Source organism: Aegilops tauschii, chromosome 4 (genome assembly GCF_002575655.3).
Source record: "Aegilops tauschii subsp. strangulata cultivar AL8/78 chromosome 4, Aet v6.0, whole genome shotgun sequence".
NCBI lineage: Eukaryota > Viridiplantae > Streptophyta > Magnoliopsida > Poales > Poaceae > Aegilops > Aegilops tauschii.
In genome coordinates this window covers 60,872,688-60,885,999 of record NC_053038.3, presented here as the reverse complement: position 1 = coordinate 60,885,999, position 13,312 = coordinate 60,872,688, and positions in this window count along the sequence as shown.

Below are 13,312 nucleotides of genomic sequence, written 5' to 3'. Positions count from 1 at the left end.
CAGAACCAAATTAACAGCAGCTTGTTCGAATCGGGGAGTAATATTATTTCTGACGACATGGATGATGAAGAAGTAGAGTTGTTGCTTGCTAAAAGTAAAGCAGACGTACTTGAAGCACGCAATTACGTCCATGGCCAGCCATTTCTTGTTGGCGAATACTTTGATGAGTGCAGCTCCAGTTGTCGCGAGTTACATGAATATCGCATGGATCAAATGTCAGCAGGTCATCATGCTTTGCTAGTCCACTACAATAGAGATCATTTCCGACACGATGCTGGTTCCATCAATGTGAGTTTCGAGGACTTACATCTCTTCTTCAACTTCAACGTGCTCGATGCCACTCTTGTTAGATGCCTGATTTTGTAAGTACTTAACAAACTCTAATCAACTTCTCCATACAAAGCTGTAAATGATAAACAACTAATTGCATTTTATTCCTCTCAGGGGATTGAATGCGCAGAGAAGAAAAAGGGAGAGTGTGTATTTCATAGATCCTGCATTAGCAAATGGCACAACATTAGATGGTAAGGACCGACGAGGACTGGGCCGTTAACACGGTCATCCGTATCTTCGAAAACACGTCCCATGCAGAATCATTTCTCTGGCCATATCATGAACGGTAAGTCCAGTAAACAACCACGCATATATTGATTGTATTTCAGATTTCAACATCATTCATAAGTTCATGGCTTTCTTAATATGTAGCAATCACTAGATATTGGTATTCATTGTTCCAAACAAGAACACGGCTTACTACGTCGATTCTCTCAGAGAGTCAACAAACACTTAGGATCTGACGCATGTTCAGCAATTCTTTGATAGGTATTGAATTCTATGATGTTGAAATTAATTTGTATTCATATCTGGTTCAATAATTGATGTTGTCAAAATTCATCATCATTTGCAGTGTGCTCGCATTGTGGAAAACTAAACCAGGGAACCTGTTCAAGAGGGAACTACCTCTACAGCACGAGATCGTTTCTCCGGTAACACACCGAAATCCATTATTTTCAGAAAATTTATCCAACCGTCTGAAAATACATGACTAATTTTCTACAAAAAATCTTAGTGTCCTCAGCAAGAAGCAGGGACCAACCTTTGTGGATACTATGTTTGCAGACACATGATCTCCATCTGCAAATCTGCTAATAGTTGTGACGATCCTCGCGAATTAGTACCAGTAAGTCTATATTAATTAATATCTTCTACTCCACTCATATGGCACATTCTGATCTTAAAAATACCGCAGCTCATCTTAAAACCGAGGACCCCTGAACCGCTCCTGGCTAGTGAATTGCTGATGGTTCGAAGATTTATCAGCGACTTCTTCCTAGATCACTACATCAATCCCACTGGTGATAATGAAGATTTCAGCATACGTTCTCCTGATACATTGAGTAAGAATTAGCCGCTAAACATATAACGCATGGTTCCATTATTTTCCATATGATGAGGTCTTCGTCTTTCATACACTATGATCAATTATGTAATTCATATATGTGTGGACAAATCATTGGAATTTAGCTACCATATGTTCAATTGCAATTGTTGCAAAAACTGATGAATGTTCTTCCTGTGGACACTATTTGCTCAATGGAATATTTTGGCGAATTTGCTTTTTGCGTGCCGATTCAAACTTGGATATTTTTGTTTATTTGTTCAATTGAATATTGTGATGAATTTGCTTTTTGCGTGCCGATTCAGAATGGGATATTTTTGTTTTATCCTGGCAATTGCTTCGCACACGGTTCAACTAAATGAGTGTGTGCGATCCACATCGGAAAGCATACGTCAATCGTAGCGGAACCATCGGTGATACATAGCAGATCGCAAACGATTTGCAGCGCTACTACGTGTGCGTAGGGTCTCCGGAACCGTTTGTGGTATCGCTTTATCGCACACGAGAACTGGGAGTAAACCGTGCCCGATGCAAAATACAATCCCAGTCGTAATTTTTTCAGGAAACGTGTGGGATCCCAAACGAAAAGCACACGTCACTCTTACGGCAACCGTTGGTGATACCGAACAAATCACAAACGGTCTGCAACACTTGTATGTGTGTGTTGTGGGGGGTGCCCCCACTATCCCAAGCTTTCAAAAAAACACTTGTATGTGTGCGAAGGGGCTCCTGAACCGTTTGTGATAGAACATTATCACAGACGATAATTGTTGGCAAACGTGTGCGATGGAGTTTAGCATGGCAGATGGGTTACGCAGAAAACTCGTGTGCGATGGGGCACAAATCACACACAGTTCATATGTTGGCCCGTATGCCTTACATACTGTTTGCCAAACGGTTCGTTACGACAGACCGTATGGTTTTACTGCGTCATTACAAACGCTTAATCACCGATACCACACGTGCGAAAGAATTTAGTGTGTGCTGCATCGCACACGATTACATTTTGGAAGGCCTTTGGATCACTGCTTCATATCCCCGACTGTTTCTGGGTCGTGTGGGAAGGACACCCTATCGCACACACTCACTTGGTGACGATCCCAAATGTCGTCGCGGAAAGGGGTTAAACACCGTTTATATAGCACCAACGCGTACCAGTGTAGGGTCAGTCGATTTCTGTTATCCAAGCTACGCACACCTACTATACCGCATGCATGCATGCAACTTGCACCTAGTGCGAGTGCGGGCAGGAGGGGTGACGCGGTCGTCGGTAGAACTATTGGTACGTGTTACTACAGACTAACTTAGATGATTTCAACAAGCTCGTTTTGATTTGAAGTTAAATATGCATTTATGAATTTTCTCTACTCTGTAAATATACGAATCCGAACGTGTTTTCTATGTCTTTTTTTGAGTCTTCATTATTATATTTAGTTTTTCAGTTTATCTTTCTTTGTGTGAGTGTGTGTCACTTTGTGTGTGTGTGCGTGTAAACTATACTAGAGCGTGAAAATTGCACTATTGTAAGCTTATTCTTTCCGTATTACAAAAGGTGCAATTTTTGTGCAGGGTTATGGACAAGTTTCATTATTTTAATTCTCTTTTAGTTTGTTTTTTATTTTGTTTCTTCTTTAAGGGTAATATCTATGCCACTAATTCATTTTTCCTTATGAACTTCATTGTTTAGATTTAGATTTTATGTTATTTTTATTTCATATTTTCTTTTAAGGGTAATACCAATGCCACGAATTCATTCTTCCTCATTAAACTTTGTTATTCTAATTTTGATTTAGTTTTCCTTTCTTTTTGACGGATAATACCAGTGCCAGTTATTCATTCTTCCTTATAAAACTTCAATATTTTGATTATTATTTATTTTTTGTTTCATTTTCTTTCTTTTTTAAGAGTAATACTGGTGTTACTAATTCATTATTTCTGAGAAAATATATTTTGCTTTTGATATTGTTTTATTTCATTTTCCTGCTTATTGTAAGGGTAATATCAATGACACTAACTAATCCGTCTTGCATATTATAAAGTTGCATGTTCAGTGTAAATTATGTGCAAATTTTGTCGTTGTTTGATTTAATTTCATATATTTTCTTTTTTCAAGATAGTACCTATGTCGTTAATTCATTCATTCCGAGGAAACTTCTTTTTGGTGAAAGTTTCACTACTATATGCTTATTCTTGCATATTATAAAAATCACATTTTACTGTGTAAATTATGTGCAAGTTTTGTCATTATTGTTTTCATTCCTTGTTTTTTCAAAGGGTAATATGAATGACTAATTCAATCTTTTTTAGAAAACTTTATTATTTTTAATTTGTGTTAGTTTTTATTTCATGTTCGTTCTTTGTTAGGGTAAAATTAATGCCACAAATTTAGTCTTCCTTATAAAACTTTATTATTTTGATTTTTTAGTTTTAATTCATCTTATTTCTTCTTTAAGGTAATAACATTGCCACCAATTCATTGCTTCTTAGAAAAAATATTTTGCAGATAGCCCACTATTATATGTTTATACTTGCATATTATAAAAATCTACAATTTATGTGTAAATTGTGTGCAAATTTTATCATTATTTTTTAGTGTTTTATAATTTCTTTCTTTCAAAGGGTAATACCAATGATCAATTCATTCTTTATTTGAAAATGTATACATGTAAGTTGTATACAATATGTGGGGAAATACCCTTTGGCTCCCGCATGTATATAAAACCTACATGGGGATTTTTCTTAAAATAATTAAACAAAAATTTCAAATAGTTTAAAATTATTTTTAGATTAAACTTGACTTACTTGCGCACTATTATATAAATTTTCACAAAAAAACCAACGTTGACTTCACAGCGAAAAAGACAAAATTTATTCGCTACTACAGGTCACTATTCACGCTATTTTGACCGAAAGTTTGTCTTTTTTTGAAAAGAAGTCAATGAGGAATTTTCTTTTTGTGGAACTTTTCTCACTAGTACAATGAAAGGTCTAGTTTATTTCAAAAATATTTTCAGAACTTTTTGACTTTTTATTGAATTGCTAATTTTTTCCAGATAGCGTGCATATGTACCCAGGAACCAAACATAAATACCCTTTGGCTCCCGCATGTATATACACCCTATATGGGGATTTTTTTAAATAATTTAGCAAAAAGTCAACAAAAGTATTTTTAGATTAAACTTGACTTACTTGCACACTAGTATTTAATTCACAAGAAAAAACTAACGTTGACTTCACAGCGAAAAAGACAAACTTTACATGCTATTATAGGTCACTATTCATGCTATTTTCACTGAAAATTTGTCTTTTTTAAAAATTAGTCAAAGAGGAATTTTCTTTTTCTGGAATTTTTCTCACAAGTACAATGAAAGATCAAGTTTATTTCGAAAATATTTTACAGAAATTTTTGAATTTTTGTTGAATTGCTCTTTTTTTCCATATAGGGTACATATGTACCCAAAAACCAAACGTTCCCCTCCATCTACAAGGGAAATACCCTTTGGCTCCCGCATGTTTATACAACCTATATGGGGATTTCTCTTAAAATAATGAAACAAAAATTTAAAATAGTTCAGAAGTATTTTTATATTAAACTTGACTTAATTGCGCACTAGTATATAAATTTTCACAAAAAAAACCAACGTTGACTTCACACCGAAAAAGACAAAATTTATTTGCTACTATAGTTCACTATTCACGCTATTTTGACCGAAAAATTGTCTTTTTGAAAAGAAGTCAAAGAGGAATTTTCTTTTTGTGCAACTTTTCTCGCTAGTACAATGAATGGTCAAGTTTATTTCAAAGATATTTTCAGAAATTTTTGGCTTTTTGTTGAATTGCTAATTTTTTCCATATAGGGTACATATGTACCTAGGAACCAAACGTTCCCCTACATCTACCAGGGAAATACCCTTTGGCTCCCGCATGTATATGCATCCTATATGGGGATTTTTAAATAATTAAACAAAAGGTCAAAATAGTTCAAAAGTATTTTTAGATTAAACTTGACTTACTTGCACACTAGTATATAAATTTTCATAAAAAACCAACGTTGACTTCACAGCGAAAAAGACAAAATTTATTTGCTATTATAAGTCACTATTCACGCTATTTTGACCGAAAATTTGTCTTTTCTGAAAAGAAGTCAAAGAGCAATTTTTATTTTTGTTGTACTTTTCTCACTAGTACAATGAAAGGTCAAGTTTATTTCAAAAATATTTTCAGAAATTTTTGACTTTTTGTTGAATTGCTAATTTTTCCCATATAGGGTACATATGTACCCAAGAACCAAACGTTCCCCTTCGCAGTTTCTCTATCATACCCGAAGGAATTTTATAATAAATATTTTCAGTACGTGCAATAGGTTGAGGAGCAACTCTTTGTTCCTCCAGTCGAGGTGAAGATATCCCGAACAAGCCCCTCAAAAGATTATTTTCCATAGTGACAAGTGAAAATAAATTTTAGCACGTAATATAAATGTTTCCTTACCAAATTCCACTCACCAAAGGCACTTCACTCCCCGGCAACGGCGCCAGAAAAGAGTCTTGATGACCCACAAGTATAGGGGATCTATCATAGTCCTTTCGATAAGTAAGAGTGTCAAACCCAACAAGGAGCAGAAGGAAATGATAAGCAATTTTCTGCAAGGTATTCTCTGCAAGCACTGAAATTATCGGTAAACAGGTAGTAAGATAATTCGTAACGGGTAACAAGTGACAAGTGTAACAAGGTGCAGCAAGGTGGCCCAATCATTTTTGTAGCAAAAGACAAGCCTGGACGAACTCTTATATAAAGCAAAGCGCTCCCGAGGACACATGGGAATTATTATCAAGTCAGTTTTCATCATGCTCATATGATTCACATTCGTTACTTTGATAATTTGAATTGTGGGTGGACCGGTGCTTGGGTGTTGTCCTTACTTGGACAAGCCTCCCACTTATGATCAACCCCTTATGAGGCAACGCATAAACTAGGGTTTAAGCTTCTATCACTCTAGCAACCCATCATCTAATTATTACTTCCCAATGCCTTCCCATAGGCCCAAACAATAGTGAAGTGTCATGTAGTTGACGTTCACATAAGACCACTAGAGGAAAGACAACATACATCTCATCAAAATATCGAATGAATACCAAATTCACATGATTACTTATAACAAGACTTATCCCATGTCCTCAGGAACAAACATAACTACTCAAAAAGCATGTTCATGTTCAAGATCATAGGGGTAATAAATATCATTAAGGATCTGAACATATGAACTTCCACCAAATAAACTAACTAGCATCAACTACAAGGAGCAATCAACACTACTAGCAACCCACAAGTACCAATCTGAGGTTCTAAGGCAAAGATTGGATACAAGAGATGAACTAGGGTTTGAGAGGAGATGGTGCTGGTGAAGATGTTGGTGAAGATTGGCCCTCCCACGATGAGAGGATCGTTGGTGATGACGATGGCTTCGATTTCCCCCTCTCAGTGGGATGTTTCCCCCGCAGAATTGCTCTGCCGGAGCCCTAGATTGCTTCTGCTCAGGTTCCGCCTTGAGACAGCGGCGCTTCGTCCCAAAAGCTTCCTTCTGATTTTTTTCTAGGTCAAAACCCTCCATATAGCAGAAGATGGACACCGGGGGCTAGCCAAGGGGCCCATAAGCTCGAGAGGCGCGCCCCCAGGCTTGTGGCCACCTGGTGGGTCCCCTTATGTTGTTTCTTCGCCCAATATTTTATATATATTCCAAAACGATTCTTCATAAAGTTTCAATACATTTGAAGTTGTGCAGAATAGGTATCTCAGATTTGCTCCTTTCCAGTCCATAATTCCAGCTTCCGGCATTCTCCCTCTTCATGTAAATCTTGTAAAATAAGAGAGAAAAGGCATAAGTATTGCATGATAAAGTGAAATAATAGTCCATAATGCAATAAATATCATCACAAAAACATGCTGCAAAATGGACGTATCAACACTCCAAGAAAAACTCATATTATCTGACGAATATAAATATAGCTCCAAGTAGTATACCGATGGATTGTAGACGAAAGAGGGGATGCCATCCGGGGCATCCCCAAGATTAGACGCTTGGGTCTCCTTGAATATTACCTTGGCGTGCCTTGGGAATCCCCAAGCTTAGGGTCTTGCCGCTCCTTATTCCTTCATCCATCGTGATCTCACCCAAAACTTGAAAACTTCAGCACACAAAACTCAACCGAAACCTCATGAGATCCGTTAGTATAACAAGCAAATCATAAACTTTAGGTACTATTATGAACCGATTCATATTTTAGTGTTGCATAATGCCTACTGTATTCTAACTTCTCCATGAATTATGCCCCCTGATATGTTGGGAAACATAGTACAAAACAAAAAAAATCGCCCTACGAACACCCAGGAACAATATGAAGATGCATATCGGGTTTGGATCAACGATCGTTACTGACTCTGAAGTGCAGCAGAAGTAGATGAGTTGGTGTATATCATACTTGGAGTCCCTAGAATTTTGCTGACGATCCCGCGAATCGCGCTCAAACGATCCCTCGGATGGAAGACCGAAAGCACGACCTCTCTACTTGGTTGTAAGCGTACGGTCTTCACGATTCAGCAACGCTTCGTCGTTCAGAGGTAATCGTCACCGGAGAATTAGAGGGAGGAGATTGGAACCACACGACGCTTCTAACTGTGAGGATTAGAGGTGGCTAGGTCCAGCTCTAATTAGTCAACTAGGATCAACTAGAACTAGAACTAGATCAACTAGAGGAGGGTCCAAAACTTGTATCATCATAGGGTGGAAATCCTCTAGTATATATAGGTTTAGGGGAGATGAGGGGGCAACCACCAAACCACCAAGGGTGAAGGAGTCCCCCTTGGTGCGCCAGCCTCGGGGGGGGGGGGGGGTAGTTGGACTCCTACCCCTAGCAGGATTAGGCCTCCCGTAGTGGGAAGGGGGGCACCTCCCTATTGTGCCCTTGTGGCCCAATTCCTTCTCCACCTCTTGGCCTTATTAGGCCCATTGATATCAAATTAAATATATATTAATTCTAAACATTTTTAGAGCGTTATTATATAATTTAACATCTCTGATAACATTTTCCACCTATAATTAATCGGTAATACCCCGGATTACCTGATATTCACCGAAACCCTTCTGGTGACCCCGAAACGCTTTCGAAACCTCTCGGAACTATTCTGGATATTAATGCAACAATTCGACAAGTATATTCTCATTACTCCCCTACCACTAAAACACAGCAGATCATGATTACCTCAAGCTTGTGACCCCGTAGGTTCGCTAAATCATAGACATGAACGAAACACCTGCGTTCAATGACCGGTAGCGGAACCGTGGACATCCATATCGGTCCCTATGATTATACGAATGATATTCGAGTGAAACTTTGGTCATCATGTGATGTTCCCTTTGCGTCGCGATATTTTACAAAACCCATTGTGCATCGGTATCCTCCCGACTCATGAGCATGCTGACCATACGGTTGCTCCCGGTACCGGTTTTGTTCTTCTTTCTCGTTAACGTGTTCCGGCATCCTTGTGATGTATTCACCTGTGTCTGGCCAAATGATGATGGATGCCGTCACACTGAGAGGGCCCTAAGAATACCTCTCCATTTCCGGAGGAGCAAATCCCACTCTCGAGCTATCGGTCACCTGTCGAACTTTCCAGTGAACCCAAAAGTTGTCGTTATGATCACCTTGTTACAGATGACGTTTGAGCAACCACAAAGCCCACCGTCCAGTAGGAGGTGATTGAGACACTCTCATGGTCTGAGGAACTAAAACACATGCTAACACTTCGTGTTATAACATATGATTTCAGACGATATAATCACAAAGTATAACAAAGTATTGGGTCGATTCAATATGATGGTTCTTCTAACGTCATACCCTCAGTGTTGTTTTAGGACTATCGTTACACTTAACAATATCCTAAGATCTGGAAAATGTGATCACCAACAACACTTGAGCCAGTCTTAGTGGCGAGACTGGGAACCTATTGTTAACCATTTATCATTTGACATGTGCATATGAGTTTTCCACTGAATCACGTATTCCAGGATCATAGCAGTTATAGCATGAAATATGAAATCTTAATTATGAATAATGGGAATATAATAATACAATAATATTGCCTCTAGGGCATATTTCCAATAGTCTCCCACTTGTACTAGAGTCAATAATCTAGCTGCATAGTCTTCAAACACATGTGGCTTATCTGGTGTTGCCTGTGCTTTGCTTGTGGTAGAGCCTTTGTCATTAGTTTTGACATATTCAAAACACTGTAATATTAGTGTTAGTATTGTTTGGTTTTAAGGATCTCAATCCATCTTGTTTTGAGTTATAACATTTTATTTAAAATAGAATATTATTGGACTCATTGTACTTAGAATCACACCAACTATATCAAGACTCTTCTTGATTATATTCACATCATACTTTGGATGCACCCATTTATATCAAGACTCTTCTTGATTAGCCATGTTCACAATATAATGTTTATGGGTTTCTTACAACTTTTGTAACAACCAATTATATCAAGACATTTCATGGTTCAGACAATATTGAAACATCTAATGTTTTCAAAACACATATCTCTATCATTACAGAATCAACAATATTATTCATAAAATAATTCTAAGTAATTATCATAGCCCAATTATATCAATTATGAAGTTGATAATCATATATTCTCAATAATGAAATTTAACTTCATATTCTCAAAATAATACTTTTATTCTTCTGAGATCCTTGATATCTGTTACTAATAGTTAGTAAAACTCTTTGGCCCTTTTATATATCATAACTATCAAGATGAATTCATTCATCTACCCATGCATATCAGTTGATTCTCATAAGCATCGAGTTATATGATATTGAGAGAAAACATTTTCTCTATTTAAACCTTTGTCAAAATATATAAACTTATTTTAGCTCAATCAGACATTTTGATCTATCTTTATAGATTCTTTTATGCCCAATATTTTGCCTTACAATTTGACAGGAAACATGTTGCAAAACCATTTTGTTTGTGCTCTAAAGTTTTATATTATTTCCATTCCATAATATGTCATATACATATGAGATCAGAAATACTATATAGCTCCCACTGAGTTATACACACACACACATACAAAGTACTTCTATCATTTTGAAAAGATCAAAATCTCAATGCCAGCTCACTTGTTATAATCTTCAGAAAACTCTTTTGAAGTTTGCACATTTATCAGGTGTCCTAAGGATTTTAAAACTTTTTCAGTTGTATAATTCATACATCCATTCCTATTTAGGAAAGTTGTTTTGATATCCATTCTATTTACTTCATACTCTTTGAAGTATCAACCAAGTTCTAAACTTGTTTATTATGTATGAAAATTAACAACTATGTTCTAAACTTAATTGTATATGAATTTTCATTCCGGTGTGCATGGCTATCAGCCATTTCTTTGAGCTGGGCACCACCATCGCTTACCTATATTGTGCTAGTTCATCTTCTTCCAAGATGAATATCTCATCGTGAAATTTCAGAAATTTCAACCATATTACTGATTTGCATAATCTTGTTACAAGCTCTAGAGTTTCTACAACCAATGTAGTAACTTACGGTTTGTTTTTAGAAATCTGTCAGAACACTTCCAATTTATTAATCCTGTTTATTACTGTTAGAGATTCAATAATCCTTTCCTAGCTGTAATGTCCTCTGACCTATTTCCTTGACAAGAAAACCCTTTCTTGAAAAAGTGTTCACCCATGACAAACACTTTGCCTTTTGAACATTTCAATGGAAGGAATCCAAATCATGTTTTTGATATATCCTACAATTTAACATCTATCTAGCTTATAAACTCCATAACTCATATTGTTTCTATTAGACAGACTAATATGAAGTGCTTTGTTTAGTGTATATCTTGTTGTTTCAATTATACCCCGAATTTTATAGAAGCTGGTCAGTAAAAAAATAATTCCACAATTATTCAAGTGTTTTGCTAAACTTATGACTTAGATAATTTTCTTCAATACTGAAGAACCACTTTATCTTTTTCATAATGATCCTTATCTTCATTATCAAATATTTGAAATCTTCAAACAATATATTCTAAAATTCCTTTGAACTATTTAAACATTTCATATTTATGTTAAGTAAACCATATTTTCCTAATCTTTAGTGAAGCAAAATTATCCAGCGCGACCTGTGTTATTCATCAAACCTTATACATCACGATGTATTATTTAATTTGATTTCTCAATCAAGATAATTCAATACTTCATCCACATGAAGATTATTTTCCGATATAACCAAGCGGTGCCACATTTAAGCGGAGCTCATCAGTCTTCTCAAGATGTTTAGCATTAATGTTATAAAATTTTCAAATCAAGATCCCATCAAAATCTGAGGTAATTACAAACATATTCTTACAACCACTTCAACAACTATTGTTCAAAACTTATAAGTATATTCGTCGCATAATCCAAAACATAATGTCTTTCACAACTCTGGAACATAATAACTATAATTCGATCCTAAGATAAATCTCGAGTAGCGATCCCATCACCATCCTTGACTAGCATCACGTCTTTATTTCTTCTCAACTTGTGAGCTTTCTGTAATCCCTACATCGGATTGTAAACGAGAGCAAGCGATTAGTATCAAATACTTGTGACATACAGAAACAAGTAAAACAGCATTAACTTTGTATTACTTTCCACCAAGTACTTCTTGCAGTTACGCTTCCAGTGACCCTTCTGTTAGCAGTAGAAACATTCAATCTCATTAGTGGCTCTGCCCTTGTTCTTCTTCTAAGAGACGGTCTTACTAGCACCAGTAGATTTCTTCTTGGACTTTCCCTTCTTCCTGAAACTGGTAGTCTTGTTGACCATCAACACTTCTTTGTTCTTCTACACCCCAGCTTCCGCAGTTTTGAGCATAGCAAACAACTCGTTTGCACTTTTCTATATCCCGTTCATGTTGTAATTCATGATAAAACCATCATAAGATCGAGGGAGTGAAGCAAGCACAACATCTGTACCAAGAGTTGGCGTAATTCCAAATTTCTGTGAGCAAGTCTATCAATATAGCCAGCAAGCTTCAGTATATGCTCACTCATTGAGGAACCCTCTTTCATCTTGCACTCAATCCGGGCCTTGGCTAATTCAAACCATTCGGTCCTTGCCTGTTTCTTGTATAGAAATTCAATGAACCAATTATAAATTGAGTGGTAGATCAATTCAAACACTTTTGTAGTTCAGGATCAATGCAAGTTAACATGAGACACTGGAATGCCTCATAGTCATCACTACGAGCAGCATAAGTAACAACTTCTTCTGGTGGTGCATCCTTTGTGGGAGCATCACCCAGGGGCTTATCCAACACGTACTCCTTAGGACTACTGAGAACAAATCTCAGGTTCTGGATCAATCCGTATAGTTTCCACCATTTGCGACAAACTTTTCTTTCTCAAGCATTGCGGCTAAGTTGAACATATTGCGAGCCATTTAATCTACAGTGATAAACACACAAATAATTTTATACACAATTCATAATTAATATTGCACTAGTTATTCAAACAAATTTAAATTTAAAGTGCACTCCTATCATGGGAAACCACGACCACCTATGGGGCCATCAGCCCCTTGTGGTTCGGCAGGGGGGTGAGCGCATTGCACAAAGAGCGGAGAACGTCGCACAACACGGCAAAGATCACAAGGGCAATTTTTACCCAGGTTCGGGCCACCGCGAGGCGTAAAACCCTACTCCTGCTTTGGTGGACTGATGTGGGACTATGGTGGAGACGCAGCACTCTAGCCTGGTAGGGTTGCCTCAGGGCGAGAGCAGCTATGCGTGTATGAGTGTGCAGGGTTCCGAATCCTTTCTATGGTTGCCATGGCCCTCCTTTTATAGATCAAGGTGTCA